Source organism: Mobula birostris, chromosome 23 (genome assembly GCF_030028105.1).
Source record: "Mobula birostris isolate sMobBir1 chromosome 23, sMobBir1.hap1, whole genome shotgun sequence".
In the NCBI taxonomy this organism is placed as follows: Eukaryota; Metazoa; Chordata; class Chondrichthyes; order Myliobatiformes; family Myliobatidae; genus Mobula; species Mobula birostris.
Genome location: NC_092392.1, coordinates 50,441,426 through 50,467,516, shown reverse-complemented (window position 1 = coordinate 50,467,516; position 26,091 = coordinate 50,441,426).

Sequence of the window (26,091 nt, the reverse complement as noted above, 5' to 3'; positions counted from 1 at the left end):
TTTGATAAAATTCAAGCCCAAGTTGTTATGAAAAGAAAATGGGTTATCTTATAAACTTGGGTGCAATTTGGATACCATAAGACTATAAGACCATAAGACAAAGGAGCAGAAGTTGGCCATTCAGCCTATCGAGTCTGCTCCGCCATTTTATCATGAGCTGATCCATTCTCCCATTTAGTCCCACTCCCCATCCTTCTCACCATAACCTTTGATGCCCTGGCCTCTCAGATACCTATCAATCTCTGCCTTAAATACACCCAATGACTTGGCTTCCACTGTTGCCCGTGGCAACAAATTCCATAGCTTCACCACCCTCTGGCTAAAAAAATTTCTTCACATTTCTGTTCTGAATGGGCGGCCTTCAATCCTTAAGTCATGCCCTCTCATACTAGACTCCCCCATCATGGGAAACAACTTTGCCACATCCACTCTGTCCATGCCGTTCAACATTCGAAATGTTTCTATGAGGTCTCCCCTCATTCCTCTGAACTCCAAGGAACACAGTCCAAGAGCGGACAAACGTTCCTCATATGTTAACCCTCTCATTCCCAGAATTATTCTAGTGAATCTTCTCTGTACCTTCTCCAACGTCAGCACATCCTTTCTTAAATAAGGAGACCAAAACTGCCCACAGTACTCCAAGTGAGGTCTCACCAGCACCTTATAGAGCCTCAACATCACATCCCTGCTCCTATACTCTGCTCCTCTAGAAATGAATGCCAACATTGCATTCGCCTTCTTCATCACCGACTCAACCTGGAGGTTAACCTTAAGGGTATCCTGTACGAGGGCTCCCAACTCCCATTGCATCTCAGAACTTTGAATTCTTTCCTCATTTAAATAATAATCTGCCCGTTTATTTCTTCTGCCAAAGTGCATAACCATACACTTTCCAACATTGTATTTCATTTGCCACTTCTTTGCCCATTCTTCCAATCTACCCAAGTCTCTCTGCAGACTCTCTGTTTCCTCAGCACTACCAGCCCCTCCACCTATCTTTGTATTGTCAGCAAACTTAGCCACAAAGCCATCTCTTCCATAATCCAAATCATTGATATTGTCACAATGGAGGGGCATTGGGAGCAAGGGTGGACCCAAATGCAAGACACATCTTGTGAGGTTACTTAGATTTAGTTTATTGTTTGATACCAGGAGAGCAAGGCAGGAGCAGGAAATAGCGAACTGGACAAGGACTCAGAACTATGACTAGGCTGGGACCAAGGGTCTGAGCTTGGACTCAGAATCGGCTCCCAGAATTAGAGGAGACATGAAGAGGCTAGGGTATGGACTCCGAGCCCGAGATTGGACAAGGTCCCAGTACCTGGGTCTTGCCTCGGGCTCGGACCCCAGAACCAGGCAAGGACATTCCATGGGCTAGGGAGAGGAGGAACATGGGAACACAGAGTCTCAGTCTCGGGGAGCAGGTACATGGAACCATGGACACATACACAGAACACAGAGTCAGGACCTTTCCTTGGGTACAGGACATAGGGCTGGGACTCGCACACAGAACAGAGAGCCGGGACCCCTCCTTGGGTACAGGACAAAGGGCCGGGTCTCATGACCCTCCGCGGGGCAACGGCAAGATGGCCTGACTTACCCCACGGAGGCGAGGACAAGACAAGACAAGGCATGACTCCCCGAATGAACACCAGACAGTACCTATCTAGCTCCGGTGATGGAACTAGACTGAAGTGCAGGCAGGGGCTGCAGACGAGGGCTAGAGGCGAGAGGGGCAGAGAAGGGATTCAGACAAGGGGGTAGGACAAGAATCACAGACCGCCAGGGCCAGGACTTGACTCAGAACTGGGAAGCCGCCAGGGCCAGGGCTTGACTTGGTGCTTGAATGGCACCAGGACCAGGACTTGACTTGGTGCTTGAATGCCGCCGGAGCCAGGACTTGACTTGGAGCCTCCGGAGAGTGGCGAGCTCTCGACTCGGCCCGGGAACAGTAGATAGTGGTTCTTGATTCCCTCTGGCGGGTTAACTGACGGACCCACCTCAGTGAGGAAACTTTGCAGGCTCGCTTTGGCGAGGTAACTGGACAGGGTTGCTCCGGTGAGGAAAGGCGAATTACCGGCACTCGCTTCGGCAGAGACTAGGCTTGCTCCGGCCAGATGACATCGGCACACCGTACCTCAGATGACGTTGCAGATGCTCCCGTGCCGAACGGCTGAAAGCCGGAGACTATAAACTACCGGTTCAGCCGAGTGTTAATTGCCTCTAATCACCAAAGTCGAGGGACATGGGAAAACAGGGAATCAACGGTCTGGATCGTAACATAAACAAGGTAAATTTAAAGGGACCCCGATCCGGACCATGACAGGTGTACAGTGTAAAAAGAAGTGGCCCCAACACGGACCCCTGTGGAACACCACAGGTAACCGGCAGCCAACCAGAATAGGATCCTTTTATTCCTACTCTCTGTTTCCTGCCAAGCAGCCAACGCTCTAACCACATATGTAACTTTCCCATAATTCCACAGGCTCTTATCTTGTTTAGCAGCCTCATGTATGGCACCTTGTCAAAGGCCTTCTGAAAATCCAAATATACAACATCCACTGCATCTCCCTTGTCTAGCCTACTTGTAATTTCCTCAAAAAATTGTAATAGGTTTGTCAGGCAGGATTTTCCTTTAAGGAATCCATGCTGAGTTCTGCCTTTCTTGTCATATGCCTCCAGGTACTCTGTAACCTCATCCTTGACAATAGACTCCAACAACTTCCCAACCACCGATGTCAAGCTAACAGGTCTATAATTCCCTTTTTGCTTCCTTGCCCCCTTCTTAAATACCGGAGTGACATTTGCAATCTTCCACTCCTCCGGAACCATGCCAGAATCTATTGACTTTTGAAAGATCATCGCTAATGCCTCCGCAATCTCCACAGCTACTTCGTTCAGAACACGAGGGTGCATTCCATCTAGTCCGGGAGATTTATCTACCCTTAGACTATTCAGCTTCCTGAGTACTTTCCCTGTCGTAATTGTGACTGCACACACTTCTCTTCCCTGTAACCCATGAGTGTCCGGTATACTGCTGATGTCTTCCTCAGTGAAGACTGATGCAAAGTACTCGTTCAGTTCCTCTGCCATCTCCTTATCTCCCATTACAATTTCTCCAGCATCATTTTCTATCGGTCCTATATCTACTCTCACCTGTCTTTTACTCTTTATATGCTTGAAAAAGCTTTTAGTATCCTTTTTGATATTATTTGCTGGCTTTCTTTCATAGTTAATCTTTTCCCTCTTAATGACCTTCTTAGTTTCCTTTTGAAAGCTTTTAAAAACTTCCCAATCCTCTGTCTTCCCTCTAATTTTTGCTTCCTTGTATGCCTCCTCCTTTGCTTTAAATTTGGCTTTGACTTCTCTTGTCAACCACGGTTACATCCTTTTTCTATTCAAAAATGTCTTTTTTGGAATATACCTGTCTTGCACCTTCCTCACTTCTCACATAAACTCCAGCCACTGCTGCTCTGCCGTCTTTCCCGCCAGTGTCCCTTTCCAGTCAACTTTGGCCAGTTCCTCTCTCATGCCACTGTAATTTCCTTTACTCCACTGAAATACCGACACATCAGATTTCGGCTTCTCTTTTTCAAATTTCACAGTGAACTCAATCATGTTATGATCACTGCCTCCTAAGGGTTCCTTCACCTCAATCTTTCTAATCACCTCCGGTTCATTCCACAATACCCAATCCAGTACAGCCGATCCTCTAGTGGGCTCAACAACAAGCTGTTCTAAAAAGCCGTCTCGCAGACATTCTACAAATTCTCTCTCTTGAAATCCAGTACCGACCTGATTTTTCCAATCTACTCGCATGTTAAAATCCCCCACAATTATCATAACTCTGCCCTTCTGACAAGCCTTTTCTATTTCCTGTTGTAATTTGTAGTCCACATCACTGCAGCTGTTTGGAGGCCTATAAATAACTGCCATCAGGGTCCTTTTACCCCTGCGATTTCTTAGCTCAACCCATAAAGATTCTGCACCTTCCGATCCTATATCACCTCTTTCTAATGATTTAATAACATTTCCTACCAATAAAGCCATGCCTCCCCCTCTGCCTACCTTCCTATCTTTCCGTGTATCCTTGGACGTTCAGCTCCCAGAGACATGCATCCTTTAGCCACGTCTCAGTGATGGCCACAATATCATACCTGCCGATCCGTAGCTGTATGACAAGATTATCCACCTTATTTCTTATGCTGCATGCATTTAAATATAACACCTTAAGACCAGTATTTGGTACTTCTTGCTTTGATTTCACTGCAACTTTATTGCACTGCAACTCATCCCAATGGCTACAAATTTGCCCCATCACCTGCTTGTGTTTCCTGACATCTTTACTGCTCACTATCTTAGATTTATTTCTATTTTCCCCTTCCTCCGCTCTATCATTCCGGTTCCCATCCCCCTGCCAAATTAGTTTAAACCCTCACTAACAGCTCTATTAAACTTTCCAGCCAGGATATTGGTCCCCTTCGGGTTCAGGTGTAACCAGTCCATTTTGAACAGGTCATACTTCCCCCAGAAGAGATCCCAATTACCCAAGAATCTGAAGCCTTGCCCCCTGAACCAGTCTCTAAGCCACGCATTCATCTGCCTGATCCTACTATTCTTGCCCTCGCTAGCACGTGGCACAGGTAGCAATCCCGAGATTACTACCCTGGAGGTCCTGCTTCTCAGGTTCCCAGAAATCTCTCTTCAGGACCTCCTCCCTTTTCCTATCTATGTCATTGGTACCAACATGTACCAAGACAACTAGCTGCTCACCCTCCCCCTTCAGAATATTCTGGACCCGATCCGAGACATCCTGTACCCTGGCACCTGGGAGGCAGCACACCATGCGGGTATCTCTATCAGGCTCACAAAATCTCCTGTCCATTCCCCTGACTATGGAATCCCCTATGACTACCGCATTCCTCTTCTCCCTCCTTCCCTCCTACACAACAGCGCCAGGCTCAGTGCCAGAGACCTGATCACTGTGGGCATCCCCTGTCAGGTCATCCCCCTCAACAGCATCCAGAACAAGATATTTGTTGCTGAGGGAGACAGCCACAGGTGTGCTCTCCACTTTCCCGCCATTTCTCTTCCCTCTCTTGACAGTGACCCAGTTTTCTGACCCCTGTAGCCTAGGGATGACTACCTCCCTGTAGCTCCTGTCTATCACCTCTTCATTTTCCCTGATACTCAGTAGGTCATCAAGCTGCAGCTCCAGATCCCTAACACGGTCTCTGAGGAGCTGCACCTGGCGCAGATGTGGCCATCAGGGAGGCTGGAGGACTCCCAGGACTCCCACATCTGACGCCCTGAACAAAGCACTAACCCTGCAGGCATGCTATCTAATTCTACAGGAAAAATAAGTCTACTCACCCACTTACCTCGCCAAACCTTTAGCTCATACTGTTAGCTGTGACAGCCCTCCTGCTCCTGTCTGTCCGGGCCAATTCGCGAAGGGGGGAGGGGAGAACAAAAAGAGTTGGTGCCTCGCTCTCGCCTCTTCCCGTTTACCGCTGAAGCCCGTTGAAGCCAAAGCCCTACACTCTGCTACCACTCACTCCACTGCCCGCTGTAAAGGGTGGTCAACTCTTAGCGCTGTCCTGTTATGTCATGCGCCTGCGCAGTCTCCTCCTTCTTGCACTTGAAGAAGTTTTTTAAAAAACTGCCTTCCTTCAGAATTCAGCTCCCACACCGCTCTGTAATCCTGATACAATGATATACTCACAGAAAAACTTAATAAATAATATAATCTGTTGATTGAGAGTTGACTGAGGGCTGGCGCTGCAGCATAGAGGTTAGCACAATGCTTTACAGTACAGGCAACCCGGGTTCAATTCCTACCGCTGCCTGTAAGGAGGCTTTACGTTCTTCCCATGACCACACAGGATTCCTCTGGGTGCTTGGGTTTCCTCCTGTAGTCCAAAGATGTACCGGTTGGTAGGTTAATTGGTCATTTTAAATTGTCCCATGATTAATCTCAGATTACATTAGGGGACTGCTAGGCGGTGCAGCAGGAAGTCCAGAAGCTGGAGAGGTAGTAATGGGAACAAGAAATGGCAGATGAACTGAATAAGTACTTTGCATCTGTCTTCACTGTGGAAGACACTAACAGTATAGGTAGGAGTGCCAGGTGTTGGGGGCATGAAGTATGTGAAGTTACCATAACTAGAGAGAAGGTTCTTGGGAAACTGAAAGATCTGAAGGTAGATAAGTCACCTGGACCAGATAATACACACCCCAGTGTTTGGAAAGAGGGGGCTGAAGAGATTGTTGAGGCATTAGTAGAGATCTTTCAAGCATCAATAGATTCTGGAATGGTTCTGGAATACTGGAAAATTTTTAAATATCACTGCCCTCTTCAAGACAGAAGACAGGCAAAAGAAAGGAAACTATAGGCAGTTAGTCTGAACCCAGTAGCTGTGAAGATGTTGCAGTCGATTATTAAGGATGAGGTCTCAGGGTACTTGGAGGCACATGATAAAATAGGCCATAGTCAGTATGGTTTTTCCAAGGGAAATTTTGGCTGACAAATTTGCTGGAATTCTTTGAAAAAATAGCAAGCAGGATTGACAAAGAATAATGTTGTGTACTTGGATTTTCAGAAGGCCTTTGCCAAGTTTCCACACATGAAGCTGTTTAACAAGCTACAAGCCCATGGTATTACAAGAAAGATACCAGCATGGATAAAGCAGTTGCTGATTGACAGGAGGCAAAGAGTGGGAATGAAGGGAGCCTTTTCTGGCTGGCTGCCGGTGACTAGTGGTGTTTCATAGGGGATCTGTGTTGGGACTGATTCTTTTTACGTTATATATCAATGATGGAATTGATGGTTGTGTTGCAACGTTTGCAGATGATATGAATACAGTATAGGTGGAGGGGCAGGTTGTTTTAAGGAGGTAGAGAGGTTCCATAAGTCCTTCTGACAGACTAAGAGAATGGGAAAAAAAATGGCAGATGGAATACAGTGTCGGGAAGTGTATGGTCATGCACTTTCTAGAAGAAATTAAAGGGTTGACTATTTTCCAAATGGAGAGAAAATGCTAAAAGTTGTTGTGCAAAGGGATTTGGGAGTCCTTGTGCAGGAATCCCTAAAGGTTAATTTGTAGGCAACGCACACAAAATGCTGGAGGAACTCAGCAGGCCAGGCAGCATCTATGGAAAGGAGTACAGTCTACATTTTGGTCCAAGATCCTTCCTCAGGACTTGTGGAAGGGTCTCAGCCTGAGACATCGACTGTACTCCTTTCCGTAGATGCAGCCTTGCCTGTTAAGTTCTTCCACCATTTTGGGTGTGTTGCTTAGATTTCCAGCATTTGCAGATTTTCTCTTGCTTGAGATTAATATGCAGATTAAGTCTGTGGTCAGGAAGGCAAATGTGATCTTAGCATTCATTTCAAGATGACCAGAAGATAAAATCGAGGATGTAATGTTGAAACTTTATAAAGCACTGGCGAGGCCTCACTTGGAGTATTGTGAACAGGTTTGGGCCCCTTATCTTAGAAAGGATGTTCTGAAACCAGAGAGGGTTCAAAGGAGGTTCATGAAAATGATTTCAGGTTTGAATGGCTTGTCATATGAAAAGCATTTGATGGCTCTGGCCTATATTCACTGGAATTCAGAAGAATGATGGGTGACTGTATTGAAACCTATCAAATGGGGAAAGGCCTTGAGAAAGTGGATGTGGAGAGGATGTTTCCTATGGTGGGAGAGTCAAAGGAAAGAGGGGTGTCCTTTTAGAATGGAGATGAGGAGGAATTTCTTTAGCCAGAGAGTGCTAATCTGTGGAGTGCTTTGCCACAGGCAGCTGTGGAGGCCAAACCTTTCTGTATACTTAAGAAAGAAGTTGATAGGTTCTTGATTGGGCAGGGTATGAAGGGATATGGGAAGAAAGCAAGAGATTGGGGCTGAGAGGAAAATTGGATCAGTCACGATGAAATGATGGAGCAGACTTGATGGGCCAAATGGCCTAATTCTGCTGCTATGGTCTTATGGCCTTAAATAAAAAAAAATAAATGAAGATATATATTTTGACCAGGTCTGTAGACATAGTTTTCTGGTTCTTCAAAGGTGCTTAGGTTTAATAAACCATCATCATCATCACATCATGAGCCAAGTTGTAAAGAACTGAACAATGCAGAATCAAGTTATGTGTAACAAGTTAAATAAGCAGAGCAAAAAAAAACCCAATGAAAATGAAGTAATGCACTGTACATTTATTCACAATCCATTTAGAGACCTGACGAAATCTGCAGATGCTGGAAATTCAAGTAACACACTCAAAATCCTGGAGGAACTCAGCAGGCCCAGGTAGCATCTAGGGAAAAGAATGCAGTTAACATTTCAGGCTGAAACTCTTCATCAGGGCTGGAGAAAAAATGATCCTGATGAAGGGTCTCGGCCTGGAATGTTGACTATACTCTTTTCTCTGGATGCTGCCTGGCTAGCTGAGTTCCTCCTGCATTTTGTGTGTGTTGCCGTTCAGAAACCTGATAGCTTAAAATGTTGGGTGTGTGTCTTCAGACTTCTGTACCTTCTCCTTGATGGTAACAATGTGAAGAGGGCATATCTTGGGTGATGGGGTCTTTAATGATGGATGTCGCCTCTTTGAGGTATCACCTTTTGAAGATATCCTCGATGCCATAAAGGTCAGTGGCCATGACGTAGCTGGCTGAACTTGCAAATTTCTTCAGCTTTTTCTGGTCCTGAGTAGTAGTCTCTCTATACCAGACAAGTTAGATTGCTCTGCACAGTTCATCTGTAGAAATTTGCTGGAGTCTTTGATGACATACCGAGTCTCCTCAGACTCCTGATGAAATATAGCCGCTGTTGTGCCTTCTTTGTAACTGCATCAATATGTTGGGCTAGATCTTCAAAGATGTTGACACCCAGGAACATGAAAGTGCTCACCCTTTCTGCTGCTGATTAGATTAGATTAGATTAGATTAGATTATGAGGACACTCAGTCCTCGTTTATTGTCATTTAGAAATGCATGCATTAAAAAATGATACAACGTTCCTCCAGAATGATATCACAAGAAAAACACAGGACAAACCGAGACTAAAATTGACAAAACCACATAATTATAACATATAGTTACAACAATGCAAAGCAATACCATAATTTGATAAAGAGCAGACCATGGGCACGGTAAAAATAGTCTCAAAGTCCCGATAGACTCATCATCTCACACAGGCGGCAGAAGGGAGGAAGTCTTTCTGCCATGAACCTCCAAGCGCTGCAAACTTGCCGATGCAGCGCCATTGGAATCACCCAACCACAGCAGACTCTGAGTCCATCCGAAAACTTCGAGCCCCCGACCAGCCCCTCCAACACAGCCTCTCAGAGCACCATCCTCTGCCAAGCACTTCGACCCCATCCCGGCCGCCGAGCAACAAGCAAAGCCGAGGACTTGGGGCCTTCTCCTCCGGAGATTCTGGACCACACAGTAGCAGCAGCAGCGAAGCAGGCATTTCAGAAGTTTCACCAGATGTTCCTCCGTGCTCTCACGTCCGTCTCCATCAAATCAGGATTGTGCGCAGCACCCTACTTGACAAATAATAGACATCACCACTGGAGTGGTCGCTGCGAGCTGCATCGCGCCGCCATCTTTTTCTCCCTCTTCTTGATACTTGATGAGGACTGGTGTGTGTTCCCTCGACTTCTCAGGCTTGAAATCCACAATCAATTCCTTTATCTTACTGATATTGAGTGCAAGCTTGTTATTACAACACCACTCAGATAGCTCCTGTGACCCTCCTGTATCTCATTCCTGTATGCCCCCTCATCACCATCTGGAGTTCTGCCAACAATAAGTGTGTCATCAGCAAATTTATAGATGGTGTTTGAGCTGTGCCTAGCCACACAGTCGTGGGTGTAGAGACAGTAGAGCTGTGGACCAAGCACGCATCCTTGTGGTGTGCCAGTGTTGATTGTCAATGAGGAGGAGATGTTATTTCTGATCTGCCCTGACTGTGGTCTCCCACTGAAGAAGTTAAGTCAAGTCAAATAAATGTGCAGACAAACATCCCTATTTCCGATCCCTGATGAAACAACTGAAGAAGAATTCACCTCAGACAACTGCCTTGATGTCCTGGGACTGGGACGGCATGTTCACCAGAGCAGTCTTCCTTCAGTATGGTGCTCATCTGTCAGCTTATGCTTTTATTTGGTACAGTTCATAGGTTTAGGAAGTGAGTTTAGATTAGCACAGATGAGTAACTGCATTGGATTTTGCAGATGGTACATATTGTAGCCACTGCACACAGTCAGTACAGGGAAAATTGCTTAGGGTAGTTAATAGAAAACCAGTCAGGTGTTTGCTTCATTGTAGATGTTGTTAAGTTTTGATATAGCTCTGATTTTACAGGCAAGTGGAACATATTTCATCACAACCATAACTTGTGGATGATGGAAAGGGTCTGGGTATAAGTGACTGAGTTACTTGCCTTGGGTAAGCAGCTACTGATCTAGCCACAGTATTTATTTGGCTTCTCCCAGTAGTGACCTCCAGAATATTAATAGCTGTAGACTTGGCAATAGCAATGCCATTGAATGTTAAGATAGTAGTTCAGTCTCTGTCTTGTTGGAGATGATTAGTGGTGATCACTCTTGGCGCCTTTGTGGCATGAATATTACCTGCCGCTTCTCAGCCTAAGCATGAACATTGCATAGAGTCAAAAAGTTTTAGAATAGTACACCACAGAAACAGCCATTCAGCCCATCTAGTTTATGTTGAACTATTACTCTTCCTAGTCTCTTTAACCTTCATGTGGAAAAATGACCATCCATACTCCTCCCATCATGTACTTATCCAGATTGCTCTTAAATGTTGAAATTGAGTCCACACACACCACTTCCACTGACAGCTCCCACTCCCACCACCCTCTAAATGAAGAAGTCCCCTCTCGTGCTCCTCTGAAGCATTTCACCTTTCACCCATAACCCATGACCTCTACTAGTTTCACCCTACCTCAGTGGAACAAGCTTGCTTGTATTTACCCTTTCTACACCCTTCATCACATTTCATCCCTTGCAGCCTGCAAGCACATGCTGTTTCATTAAATGAGCCATATTGTACAGAAATGAACAATGTGCAGGCAAACATCCCCATTTCTGATCTTTAATGAAACAACTGAAGATGATTCTACTCTAGACACTGCCCTGAGGAACTCCTGCAACGATGTCCTGGGGCTGGGATGATTGACCTCCAAACCACTACTGCATTTCTTGTACAAGCTAGGAGTTCAGTCTGTAGAGTGTTTTCCCTTTTTATGCCCAATGACTTCATCTTTTCCAGGGCTCCCTAATGCCATAGTTGGTCAAATGTTGCCTTGATGCGTTTCATCTCACCTCTTGAATTCAGCTCTCTGGCTCATGCTTGACCCAAGGTTGTGATGAATTCTGAATCAAGGTGGTCCTGGTGAAACTCAAGCTAGACATCACTGGGCAGATTACTACAGGTGAGTAGGTGCTGATAGATAGTACTTGCAATGACACTTACATCATGTTGTTAATGGCTGTCATCACTGTGACAGTGCACAAACGTGGTTAGTCAATTCTGCTAAACTTTGGCAGCAGCCATTTACATGGAAACTACTTTGAAATACTAAGGTTGTTCCAATACAGATAACGAAGAGTTGCATTGACTCAGCTGACTTATAGATGTGCCAATAAAATAGGTGTTTATCCTGTAAGTCTGTTCTATTTATTATTACTTTTAATAGCTGCATCTGTAATCTTGAAGAAGAAAAGGGTAACTACAATTTTCAAAAAGACAGGCAAAAACAGCTCACCAGATTGGACCTACTCAAAATCAACCGATCCCAGCATTTTAATAAGTTAGAATAAGGCACTTTATCTAACAGAGAAGCATACTAAGTAAGGTACATTAATCAACAGTAAAACATTGTGTCCTTGAGATGATCAGGAAGACTTGTAAAATCTACTTGAATGCATCACAAGTATGTAACCATGTCTTGTAGAACCTGATTGTCTTGAATTAGTTTAGGAATTTATTCAGAACTTGTTTTCAAGGCAGTTCATGACAACCAAAGGAATTATTATCAAATTTCAAAGTTCAAGGTAAATTTATTATCAAAGTACATACTATATGTCACCATATACTACCCTGTGATTCATTTTCCTGCAGAAATTTACAAGAAAATAAAGAAATACAATAGAATTTATGAAAAACTATACATAATAAAGATTAACAAACATCCAATCTACAAAAGAGGACAAATCATGCAAATGATAAACAAAATAATGCTGAGAACATGAGTTGTAAAGTCCTTGAAAGTGAGCCTGTAGGTTGTGGAGTCAGTCCAGTGTTGAGGTGAGTGAAGTTATCCATGCTGGTTCAGGAGCCTGATGCTTGTAGGGTAATAACTGTTCCTAAACCTGGTGGTGTGGGTCCTAAGGCTTTTGCACCTCCTGCCCAATGATAGCAGCGAGAAGGGAGCAGAGCCTGGATGGAGGAGGTCTGAAGATGGATGCTGCTTTCTTGTGACAGCACACCTTGTAAATGTAGTCAATGATGGTATAGCTAAGTATTTGATGGTTAGCATGTTCATGGTGGGCTGAAAGGCCTGCTTCTGTGAATTCAGAAACTGCGTTTAAAGTACCTTTCACATCCTCATTATAAGTTAAATTGGTTTAATTGATTTGAAATAATTTCCAATCTTAAGTAATTAACCAAGTGATTACTCTTTAAATGCTGTTCTAATTGTTTTCATCAACAAAACTTAGCAGCCAACCTGTACTTAGGAAGGAATGAGATAAATGCGTAGTTCAACCCATGGTGTATTGTTGTTTGAAGAAAACACATTGCCTGAACTAGAAACTCCCCAAACCCATACTTTAGATATAACTGTGGGATCATTCACATCCATCTTGTTTTGTTTTCCTTTGTTATAGGCAGCCATCGATCCCAGGAGATCATGGGTTTGTGCCTCTGGTGGACTGTGTCCTTTCCAGGGTGCAAGCCTGGGCGGGAAGATTTGAAGACCCGGCTGTTGCCCATGCAGCAGGTTCCCCCTCACCACGTCACTGATGTAGTCCAAGGGAAGGGCAAGTGCCGATACAGCTTGGCACCAGTGCCGTCGCAGAGGTTGACAGAGTGAAGTTGTAAACAACATCAAACTGCCTTAGGGACCCCGGCTCCAGATTTCTTCCTCGGGGTTTACTCCCGAAGCCTTTCCCATGGGTGGGTATGGCGGCAAAGCAGCGGAGGTTTAAAATCAGGGTTTTCCTTTTCCTAGGCGGGCTGCCTTCCAAGGCTGATGAGTCCCACCACCCCGAAGCAACTGGTTTTGAGGCGCTAGTGGTCCTTCTCTTGTCAGTAGAAACAGTTCCGCCGAGCCTAGTAGCTAAGCCACACATGAAGGCCAAGAGTTGGACGTAGTTGTCAGAGGCTGTTAGAGATGCATGCCATTTGGAGCACTTTATAGGTTGTGGGAGTTTATCCCCTCTGTCATTCCGGCTATGACAACCTTAGGAGTCTTTGGTTGTCCTCTATATTTATCACATATTGCATTGTACTGCTGCTGCAAAGTTAACAAATTTCACGACATATCATTAGGTTCAATAAGTACATTTAACGTCAGAGAAGTGTGTACAATATACATCCTGAAATGCTTTTTCTTTGCAAACATCCATGAAGATAGATAAGTGCCCCAAAGAATGAATGGCAGTTAAACGTTAGAACCCCAAAGCCCCTGCAACTTCCCCCTCCCGTGCACAAGCAGCATCAAAGCAATGACCCCCAGCCCCCACCAGCAAAAAGCATTGGCACCCCTGCCGAGCACTTAAGCGTGCAGCAAAATATTAATAAAGACACAGACTTGCAGTACCCCAAAGGCCACTCATTCACCCAGTATTCGACATACCACAGGCTCTCTCTCTCCCTAATAAGGGACAAAGAAGTGTCTTTGTTTCACAGTGAGAGAGCAGACAGAACAAAGCAACTCGCTGATTTATGGTGTTAAAAGTCTGTTGTGTTGCTTTTTCCGAGCTCGGTGCCCAAAGAACTCGGATCTTCCATGCACTCCCATGACACATTAATCGGTGGTGGCAACACCAGCTTTGGATCAGCCCGTCTCCAGAGCCACAGAAATCCAGCACCCTGAAGGTGCACTAGCCTTTCATGCCGCATCTTTGGCTTATCAAAAAGCAGCCGAATGTGAGGCTCTGAGAGTGTGTCCCATTTCCACAAAGAACTGAAGTCAGTGTGTAACTTCAGGTCAGGGTCTTCAACAGAACCTTGAAAGAGGGATAAAAAGAGATATTAAGGATAGAAATGGAGCTGCTTCCAAAGATTGAAGCAAAGGAGTCACCATTAGGTGCCATCATCCTAAGCTCTGCCCCTCCAGTTAATATGCCAGTGATATTAAACCGGATTCTGATTAAAAGTCTATAGTTTAACACTTTATCTGAAGGACAGCTCCAACATTGCAACATTCTTCCAGGTCTAGAGTAGGCTATTTTCTCAAGCTAATATTGAGCCATTTCAACACAAAATGAAATTTATGAAACAGCAGTTTTCCACAAAAGGAATACAAAATGGTGACGCAGTAAAACCGAACGATAGAGACAGCAGCATTAAGCAGAATAAAAAAGACTCCAAGGCAACTGAGGTATTTGTCAAAATTTATACATAAAGCTGTGCAATCTACTCTATATGAGCCAAGATTAAATTCTGTAAGTATGCCACATTTTGCGATCAATAGCTTCGAAGTAAACAGGGATTGGTTGTTGTTTATCCAACTGAACCTGCTTTGCGCAACTTGAAAGAGCAAAACTGGTTGTTGATTGGTAGGGCATGCACAATGGGTTTTTATGTTGGGGGTGTGTGTCACATGTCACTTTCTCTGGGGATCTCCCCAGAGATATAGAAAAACAGTACAGCATATGGGGCAAAATAACCAACCGAACCTGATACCAGTTCTGCCACAACCTACCAGCATACCATGTCTAATCATCTACACAACTGAGCATACTCAGCTCAATGAAAAACCTGTCAGCAGACTGTATCATATTGTTATGAACAATGCAGTCAAGTATAGAGCCCATTGGATGCCAGTAAGAGCAGCACACAATAATAATCTGTGCATAACTGATGCCATATTTTCCCAACTCTATCAGCACTTTCCTTAATGACATAGGGTTAATGATATAAATTTTCCCCTTTGCCGTGCGTGTCACCTGCCCGCTCCCATTGTGTGGAATGCCATCAAAACACCACGAGCCAGAGGCCCATATCTTTCAGTGTGCCTTCTGTGCACGCATGATCAGGAGTGTGATTTGGGTCACTTTTATCATCAGCTTTATATTTCATTTAAAGAGAAAACAGCTAAATCCAAGTAAATGCCCTGTAATGGTCTGCTAGTTTGGTTTTCTTTTTAAAACTCAGCAATATCTGCAATCAAAGATATGCAGTCAAGCATATCTAATTCTTAAGAAATATCAACTTTCATGAAAGTTGGTGCATATTTGATTTCATATCATCAAACTTTAATTATTTGAAGTGTTTGTTTGAAATGCTATTACTCTTTCATTCACCAACCCAGATATTTCATTATCACCAGGACAATTCTACATGCCTTCCTGCTTGATATGACCATTGGAATGAAACTGTTATATTTTGATGAGCTGAGGCATCAGTATGAATTGAAAAGTGAACGCTAAATTTAGTTCATGAATGAAACACATAACAGTAATCCCTTGTCCTTTGCTTCTGAAGTTACCTCAAAAATGTTGACAGGAACATAGCTTGATTTTCTTGTGGCTATCCACAGATGTAACTGTTTGGAGAATCAATTTTGATTTGAGAATAGTCGAGATTGTATTGCTCAATTCGATTTGAGCACAGCATACAAATATGTTTTTCCTGTTTATTTAATGCTGTAAACTAGATACACTGCAAACATATTTTATTGACACATTCAATAATAAAAATACAAACCAACTTGTGTATCATAGCTTAAAGGAACAAAGCAGTTTAACGGTGTAACAAAGCACCACGGTATCATAGCGGTTAGGGTGACACTATTACACCTCAGGGTGTGCCAGAGTTCAGAGTTCAATTACAGTGCCTTGCTCTAAGAAGTGTCTGTATGTCCTCCCCGTGGAATATGTGGGTTTTCTCCCATTTCCCTGGTTTCCTCCCACAGTTTGAAGACATATCAGGTAGCTTAATTTGTCATTGTAAATTGTCCCGCGATGAGGTTATTGTTAATTGGGTTTGTCGGTGATTGCTGGGGAGGTGTGGCATAAAGGCTGGAAGGGCCCACTCCACATGTATCGCTAAAATAAATAAGGAAGGAGCAAATTGATTATGATAGAAAACTAGCAAGAATATCAAAGCAACAACGGTGACTTATATGGATATAAAGAAGAAGGCTGGAAGAAGTGGGAAAGTTATATCAAGACTTGGTGCTAGTCTTCATGGTGGAAGGCACTGCAAATATTTCAAATATTACTGGTGAGCTAGTGGGCTAAAGGAAGTGTTGCAGAGATTGCAGAGCCCTTGGATGAAGGTTTTACAAAACTCAGTGAGTTAGGAAAAGGGGGCACTCTAAATTAGACTCCATTGGTAAAGAAGAGATGGAAACAATGGGAACTCAGAGTGCTGAATGCATTTAAAGTGGAGATAGACACATTATTGAAAGATCAGAGAAGTAAGGGCTGTGGGAATCTGGACAGAAGAGGAGATGAGCCATAATCATTACCAAACAGGGGAGGAAGTAAGTTTCAGGGGTTCCTGCATTGCTGCAAGCCTCTCCTTTGGGTCAGACTTAATGCTTGGCATGCCATAAATCTTGTGCTACTGAGAATCCAGATCATAACATCCTGGCCAGATGACGTCAGGGTGGGAAGACTTCCACGCATTTGACATTTGTGTAAAGAACCTAAAACTGTAAGAACTCACTGTAGCTGTTTCTAAGACTGCTTTTACAGTCATACATCAATGTTAGAACTGGACTGGAAATATTAGTTGGACAAGTTATCACTGGGATTTTCTCTTTTGAGTAAAATACCAAACATTTCCTTGTAGTGGCAACTTGGACTGTCACTGAATAGCTGTCAAGTCCAGTTGTGTTAACCTTCTCTTGGACTTGTTCTACAGTTTAGTTGCTGTTGGCTTATAAGTCCAGTAGGTGGGTATTCACTTAAAAACCTTCACGAGCTATGTTGCAGAACATCCTTTGTTGTTCCTTTTCATGCCCCGTGGTGAATCGGGTGGCATTTTTCCCATTTTCATCGCATCTTTGACTTTTTTTATGAGGCCAAATTGCTAGCTCGACACTCAACCCCCATACGGATGGAAAGTGTGCAAGGAGCCGGCCAGATTCAAACTCAAGACCATTCACCTCGAAGTCTGGTGCTGGTGCTACTATACCACATCATTGTTGTGCTTAAAAATTGAATAGATTTGATGGGCGAAATGATCCACTTCAAGGCTGTTACTTTCCTTGCAGAGCTGACATTGCATTAATTTTCAACAGTTAGTTATCTCTTAAAGCCTGATGTTTGCAGTCCAGTAATAATCCTGAGAAATGCAAGCTATAATACAGGTGTATGCTTCACTTGTAGTTTCAGAGCTGAGGAAATGGTTGGCCAGTATTTCCACAGTTCGGAATAAATTTAGATCTTAGGTGACCATGCAGTGATAAATAAAACAAAGCTACAGGAAATGTCAAGACCATGAGACCATAAAATATAGGAGTAAAATTAGGCTATTTGGCTCATAAACTGCTCCACCACTGATTTTCTTTACTCTACCCTCCAACTTTCCCCACAAAACTCTTAACCTTTTTACCAGTCAAGAACCTATCAATTTCTGCCTTAAGTACACTTGACCTCCACAACCCCATGTGATAGTGAATTCAACAGATAAACCACCCTCTGGCTGAAGAGTTTCTTCCTCTTTGCAGTTTTAAAGAGATGTCTCTTTATTCAGAGGCTGCACTCTTAGCCATTGGGCTCTTCTTTATGGAAACATCTCTTCATGTCCATTCCATTCAGGGCTTCCTGAGTTAGGAGTAGGTTTCAATAAGATTACCCCCTTATTCTTCTGACTTCCAACAATGCTCCACATACATTAAGCCTTTTATTCCTCAGATCATTCTTATGAACCTCCTCTGGACTCATTCTAGGGCCAGAACATCTATCCTTAGATAAAGGATCCAAAATTGCTCTCAATATTCCAATTGCAGTCTGAACAACACCTTGTAAATCAGGGTTTCTCAACCGGGGTTCCATGAGAGGTCGCTAGGGGTTCACTGAGAGATTGTGATTTAAATAAAATTTAAACATAATTTTCTGAACTTTGCGCAAGGTGTAATGCTAGTGCTTGCAGTGGTGAGGAGTGACTGAGCAGCCCCGTTAGCAATCTCATTCATGGTCTCTCAGCCCAGCATGGCAGTGCGCAGTAGGACCGCGTTTATTTGCTTGAGTCCATTCTCAGTTTTTGACGCAAGAGAGGGGAGGACAGTAGACTGATAATTGGTGTGCACTGTATTGCACAGAGGGGAGGACTCTAAGCCGATGAGGAGCATGAAGTGCATTTTCAGAGCATTGAATGAGATCGCCCAATTTAGGTTGTGACATCAGCCTCTCCCTCTCAAATTACCTCCCGCAACTTGCCCTGACGTACCACCAATTGACTTATGGAAGTGAACAGACTCTACCAGTGGAGTAGAAAATTTCATTTTAAAGACGGTCCAGTGTGGTGATTTTTGAAGAGGAGGTGTGAGATGGAAGAGGAGGATTCTGGGCCTAGGCCTACGGACAATTCTGATGAGATTAATGTTGAAGAATTACAGTCTTCTGAGTAATTTCTTTTTTTACAAGTACATCTTTCTTGACAAAACAATAAAAGTTTACTTACACAACAAACAGTCAGTATTTATAAGACAGTGGATAAATTCAAATTAAAATATGATTATTACTGTCTATAAATCAATCAATTTCTTGGGGGGCCCACTGCTCCCGGAAATCTCCCACTGTACCCATTGTGACGGCATGCTCCCTCTCCAAGGACAGCCAGGCACGAACGTATCCTCGGAAGAAGGGCAGGCAGTCAGCCCTGGCAAAGCTCTCAACTTTCCACTGCCTAGACTCATGAATGGCCATCTCGGCCAGGCCTAGAAACAAGCCCACCAGTAAAACCTCCTTGCGACTCAACCCATTCCATTCTGGGTGCTTGTATATAAGGAGCACGGGTTTGAAGTGCAGCCAGAATCTGAGCAGCATCCCCTTCAGATATTCAAACAGGAGCTACAACCTCTCACACTCTATATACAGTAAGTGTGCTACATTGACTCCTCCCGACCACAGAATAGACAGGTCAACGGGGTGTCAGTGAAACTGCTTAAAGACCTGTTGCATGGTACTGCCCTATGCAAACCTTCCACCTCAGATCCCCAATGTACAGGGGAAGGACCTCTGCATAAAGAGATTTCCACTGGGGACCTCCACTGCAAGATGATAATGTAGATTGCCAAGTTGATTCTGGTCAGTAGACGAATGCAAAGAAGTGAAAGGTGTGCAAGAGCAGCCTGTACAAGAAATGCTTTGGAGCATCGCGGAACGGCACGGTGGGCGTCCCCGTGAGATGGCTCACATTGTGTGGGACACTCTCCCATGTGGTATCCTGAGGCCTGGGTCCAACCAGCACTTTTTGAGCCATCAGGTGGTGGTGCAACTGAAACCTCTCCACTTCCCTGAGCCCCCTGGACAACCACCATGATGGCATAGGGACCAGCCCATCAACTGGTGGTGCAGGTGGAACCTCTCCACTTCGCCAAGCCCCCCTGACACCCACCGTGATGGGATGGTGACCAGTTCCCCTTGCAGCTAGAGCACCATCCCTACTGGCGCAGGAGCACTCTTTGTGGATGAGACTAGACTGCATATCCTCAACAGCTCTTGGTAAAAGCGAGGCAGTTTCCTCAAAGCGGTGCGGCTGATGATGCTGGAAGTCCCTTTCCCTCCTGCAGGCAGTATCCTCGGCGGAGAAAGTGCGTTGCCAGTGCATGCTGTCTCAGAGGGTGGTCACTGTACAGGTATCTCTGAGCTGCCAGCTGGGTGCACACCCACACCAAGGACTGACCATCCTCCACAACTGGAAGAGTCAGGACCGCAACAGAGACCCAATGCCTCCTATTGCCCCAGAAGAAGTCCACCAGCCTCTTTTGGGTCCTGGAGACAAGATATGTAGATGGGACTAAAGTAATCATCTGGTACCATACATTTACAAGGAAAGCTACTTAACAATGGGTTTTACATGGACTGGTGATCCAAGTTGTCCTATTCCATTACTGTGTGACAAACAACTTACAAATGTCGCAATGGTTCTAGCAAAATTGAAAAGACACTTAATGACAAATCACAGCGTATGACATGTAAAAGTGCTGAATATTTTAAATGACTATTAAAATCTCAAAATAAACAGATTGAAGCTATTGAAAGTCACAGTCAGGAAAAGGATTCAGGAAGCAAGTTATTAAGTAGCTTTAAGACCAGTTCACTCGAGAAGGTTTAAAAAACTGTGTGAAAAACTGGACAAAGAGCACACCAATCTCCTGCTACATACAGAAATCCGGTGGCTTAGCAGAGGAGGAGTTCTTAACAGGATGCTTGAGCTGAAGGTGAATTGCAGGAGTACTTTCAACAAGATAGTAGAGCAGATTTTGCAGCGTGCTCTGAAGATGAAGAATGGCTGTAGACACTAAACTATTTAACAGACATTTTTCATCATATGAACCAGTTGAACAAGTCTCTGCAAGGCCCTGTAGAAAATGTTTTGACTTGAAGTGACAAGATTCTTGGATTTAAAAGGAAACTGAATCTTTGGAAAAAAATCATGTTGCAAAAGGAAATCTTGAAATGTTTCCACTGCTTTTTGGGCTTGAGAGTGAGGAAGGATATCAGAAAGTTTTGAGGCTTGTTGAGAACCACCTGGAAGAACTGCAGAGCAAACTTGAACAGTAATTTTCCTTCCTTTCAACACAAGTGTATGACTGGGTGAGGGACCCTTTATCTGAATCTTCTGCTCAGCCTGAGAACTTGACTGTGAGAGGAGAGGAAGAACTTTATGAGATGGAGGCTGATGGAGTCTGATCATGCACTCAAAATGAGATTTGGTGACCTGCCCTTGGACAAGTTCTGGATTTCTGTGAATGAAGAGTATCCAGCCATTCATAGGAAAGCAATGAACATTTTGCTGCAGTTTTTAACTTCTTACATATGTGAGCAAGCTTTGCCTTGTTTAACAAGCATCAAGAGCAAAGACAGAAATAGTCTCATTTCAGCTGAAGGTGAAATTCATGTGTGCTTATCACAAGCTTTACCCAGAATTGAGAAATGTATTATGTTTGCCTTATGAGTTTTTAAAATTTATGAAAGAGAAAGAAAGAGTAATTTCAAGAAAGGTAAGTTCAGTTTAACTTTTTTTTCAAGAACGGTTGGCTAAAAATTCATTTTATACTCCAAAGAGCATTGACAACTATTTGTGCATTATTATATCTACAACTTACTGATCACATTAACGTACCATGAGCTCTAGATACAACAATTTTATGCAGGGGTTCCCTGAGACCTGAAAATTATTTCCAAGTTCCTCCACAGCAAAAATATTGAGAAAGGCTGTTGTAAATCCTGAGCTGCACATCCTTAGTATTACATTCCAGTGCACTTGAAATGAATGCTGAAACTGCATTTGTCTTTCTTACCATTGACTCAGCCTGCAAGTTCAGCTTGATGGAACCTTGAGATAGGACTCCCAAGTCTCTTTGCACTTCTGTTTTCTAAAAGGGGAGATTTGTGGATTTCTCTCCACGTAGAAAATAGTCTACACCTTTGTTTCTTCTATGAAAGTGCAAGGCCTTGCACTTCTCTATACTGTGTTCCATCTGCCACTTCTTCACCCACCCTTCCAAGCTATCCAAGTCCTTCTGCTGACTCCCTGACTCCAGGTCTCTATCTGTCCCTCCAACTATCCGAATCAGGTTTAACATCACCAGCATATGTCATGGAATTTGTGAACTTTGCGGCAGCAGTACAATGTCATACATGATAAATATAGAAAAAAATCTGAATTACAGCAAATACATATGTGTGTATTAAATAAGTAGTGCAAAAACAGAAATAAAAAAAGTCGTGAGGCAGCGTTCATGGGGTCAGTGTCCATTTAGAAATCAGATGATAGAGGGGAAGAAACACACATCAAAGTTGCTGGTGAATGCAGACGGCCAGGCAGCATCACTAGGAAAAGGTACAGTTGACGTTTCAGGCCGAGACCCTTCGTCAGGACTAACTGAAAGAAGAGATAGTAAGAGATTTGAAAGTGGGAGGGGGAAATCCAAAATGATAGGAGAAGACAGGAGGGGGAGGGATGGAGCCAAGAGCTGGACAGGTGATTGGCAAAAGGTATATGAGAGGATCATGGGACAGGAGACCTAGGGAGATAGAAAAGGGGGAGGGGGGGAACCCAGAGGATGGGCAAGGAGCATAGTGAGAGTAACAGAGAGAGAAAAAGGAGAGAGAGAAAAAGAATGTGTGTATATAAATAAATAACGGATGGGGTACGAGGGGGAGGTGGGGCCTAGCGGAAGTTAGAGAAGTCAATGTTCATGCCATCAGGTTGGAGGCTACCCAGACGGAATATAAGGTGTTGTTCCTCCAACCTGAGTGTGGCTTCATCTTTACAGTAGAGGAGGCCGTGGATAGACATATCAGAATGGGAATGGGATGTGGAATTAAAATGTGTGGCCACTGGGAGATCCTGCTTTCTCTGGCGGACAGAGCGTAGGACAGAAGACGCTGATAATAATGAGAAAGGGGCTTGTCCTGGATGATAGGGGTCCTTGGGTCCATAATGATGGACGCCACCTTTTTGAGGCACCGCTCCTTGCGGATGTCTTGGATACTATGGGGGCTAGTAGCCATAATGGAGCTGACCAATATTATAACTCTCTGCAGCTCCTTTCAATCCTGTGCAGCGGCCCCACCTCGCAGAGCAGATGGTGATGCAGCTGGTCAGAATGATCTCCACGGTACATCTGTAGAAATGAACAAATGTTTTAGGTGACATGCCAAATATCCTCAAACTCCTAATGAAATATAGCTACTGTCTTGCTCTACTTATAGCTGTGTCAATTTTTTGGAACTAGGTTAGGACCTCAGAGATATTAGCACCTAGAAACGTTGCTCACTCTTTACACTTCTGATCTCTCTATGAGGATTGGTGTGTGTTCCCTCATCTTACCCTTCCTGAAGTCCACATTCAGCTGTTTGGTCTTACTGACAATGAGTGTAAGGTTGTTGCTGTGACACCACTGAACTAGCTGGTATATCTCGCTCCTGTATGCCCTCTCATCACTATCTGAAATGCTGCCAACAATGGCTGTATCATGAGCAAATTTATAGATGGCATTTGAGCTATGCCTAGCCACACAGTCATGGATGTAGAGAGATTAGAGCAGTAGAAAGTAAGCTAACCTAAGCACACATACCTGAGGTGCACCAGTGTTGATTGTCAGTGAGTGGAGATGTTATTACCAATCTACACAGATTGGGGTCTTTTGGTTAGGAAGTTGAGGATCCAGTTGCAGAGAGAGCTATAGAGGCCCAGGTTCTGTAGCTTTTCAATCAGTACTGTAGGAATGATGGTGTTAAATGCGGGGTTATAGCCAATAAACAGCATTCTGACATATTGTCCAGGTGATCCAAAGCCACATGGACAGCCATTGAGATCATATCCGCTGTAGACCTATTATGGTGATAGGCAAAGTGCAATGGGTCCAGGTCCTTACTGAGACAGGAATTGATTCTAGCCATGACCTGCCTCTCAAAGCACTTCATCACAGTGGATGTGAGTGCAACTGTTCAATATTCACTAAGGCAGCTTACACTGCTCTTCTTGGGCATTGGTATAATTGTCCTTTTGAAGCTGGTGGGAACTTCTGACTGTAGTAGTGAGAGATTGCAAATGTCTTTGAAATCCCCCATCAGTTGGTTGGCACAAGTTTTCAGAGCCTTACCTGGTATTCCATTGGGGCCTGTGACCTTGAGAAGGTTCACCCTCCTGATAGAAAGCCTGATGTCAGCCTCTGAGACAGAGATCACAGTGTCACTGGTACTGCCACTGCAGGCGTCCTCATAGCTGTAGTTTCAAAGCAAGCATAAAAGGCTTTGAGCTCATCTGGGAGTGAAGCATCCCTGCCATTCATGATGTTGGGAGGGATTAATGTCCTGCAACCCCTCTCAGAGTTGACATGCATCCGATATCGTCCACAACATTGCTCTTGAAGTCATACCTCCACAAGTCATACCTGGTTTTCATGTACAGGCCTGGGTTGCCAGAGTTAATGCCACAGATCTAGCCCTCAGCAGACTGCGAAACTCCTGGTTTATCCACAGCTTTCAATTTGGATATGTATTGTAAGTTCATATAGGCACACTCATCCCCACAAGTTTCAGTAAAGTCAGTGATAACTGTGGTGTACTCATTCAAAGTGGAAGATAAATCCCTGAATACGGTCCAGACCACCAGTTCAAAGTAGTCCTGTGAGCACGCCTGCACCTCCCTTGTCCATACCTTCCTGGTCCTCACTACTGCTGCAGACATCATTCTCTGTCTATACTCAGGGAGCAGAAGTACAACCAGGTGATCAAACTTTCCAAAGTATGAGCATGGAATAGCGCAGTAAGCATACTTGAACGAAGTGTAAGAGTGGTCCAGTGTGTTGTTTCCTCTGATACTATAAGTGATTTGTTAGTAATAATTACAGACTTTAGCAAACTGGTCTAGTTAAAATCCCCCCAGAATGATTAGGAAGGCATCAGGATGAGTTGTTTCATGCCTGTTAAATACATTACACAGTTCACCCACAGCCTGCTTGACATTGGCCCGAAGTGGGATAAATGATCACTGAAATCTCCATGGTAGGTAAAATGGCTGGCACTTGATCGCGAGGTGTTCCAGATCTAGTGAACAGGACTGGGACAACGCTGCCATGTTTGTACACCATGAGGAACTAGCCATGAAGCTTGCACCTCCACCTCTGCTTTTGAGACACTCGGCAGACCGATCTTGGCCGTGTTTTGTGAACCCCTCAACTCAAGTTTGGAACGGAAAGGGTTAACCACGATTCCATGAAACAAAAGACACAAGCGTCCTTCTGATACAATGTTCCAGCTTGGAGATCTTCATTTTTATTTTCCAGAGACAGTACATTTGCTGGCAAGTTAGTTGGTATAGGGAGTCAAAAATCTCGATTTTTTTCAATGCACTTTTAGCCCAGCCCAACGACCTCTCTTCCATCGCCATCATAAAGGAGCGGTGCACCTACCAAAGTCCATTGGTTTTGAGCAGTAATAGATTACTTAATCGCATTAAGCCGTCATTATTAACTGTACAGACCTTAGCTGCAGTTGTGGTTCTCAGCCGTAGCAGGCTGAAACGAGAGTATTTGATGGAGCTGCCACCCAAGGTGTCCTTATCCATGGCACCCTGGAAGTAAAGATAATACTACCTTGGTACTGATGATACTATAATATTACTACCTTGGTACTGATGATACTATAATATGACCACATGCCATCAGTTCCTTCATTCAGATCATTGATGTATACAGTGAAAAGTCATGATCCCAAAACTGACCCCTGCGGAACTCTACTAGTCACAGGCAGCAATCCTGGAAAGCACCCCTTTATCCAAACCTTCTCACTTTTGTCTGTCAACCTATCTTCTGTCCATGCTTGTGCCTTGCCACAAACACTATGTATTCTTACCTCATTCAGCTTTGTTTGCCAATGCGTGCTTCACAGCGAAATCTCAAAAAAACTAGTTGAGAAAAGGATAGGCAATACTGTAGTTTCTCTCTTTTTCCACTCACCAGTCAGCCCCCCATCCCTTCTCAGCTGCCTATCACATCACACTTTGCCACTCCTTCTTCCATGGTCTACTCTCCTCTCCTATCAGATTCTTTCTTCTTCAGTTCTTTACCTCTTCCACCTATCACCTCCCAGCTTCTTATTTCTTCCCTCCTCCCCCACCCACCCACTTTCCTCCTCATCTAGTTTCAC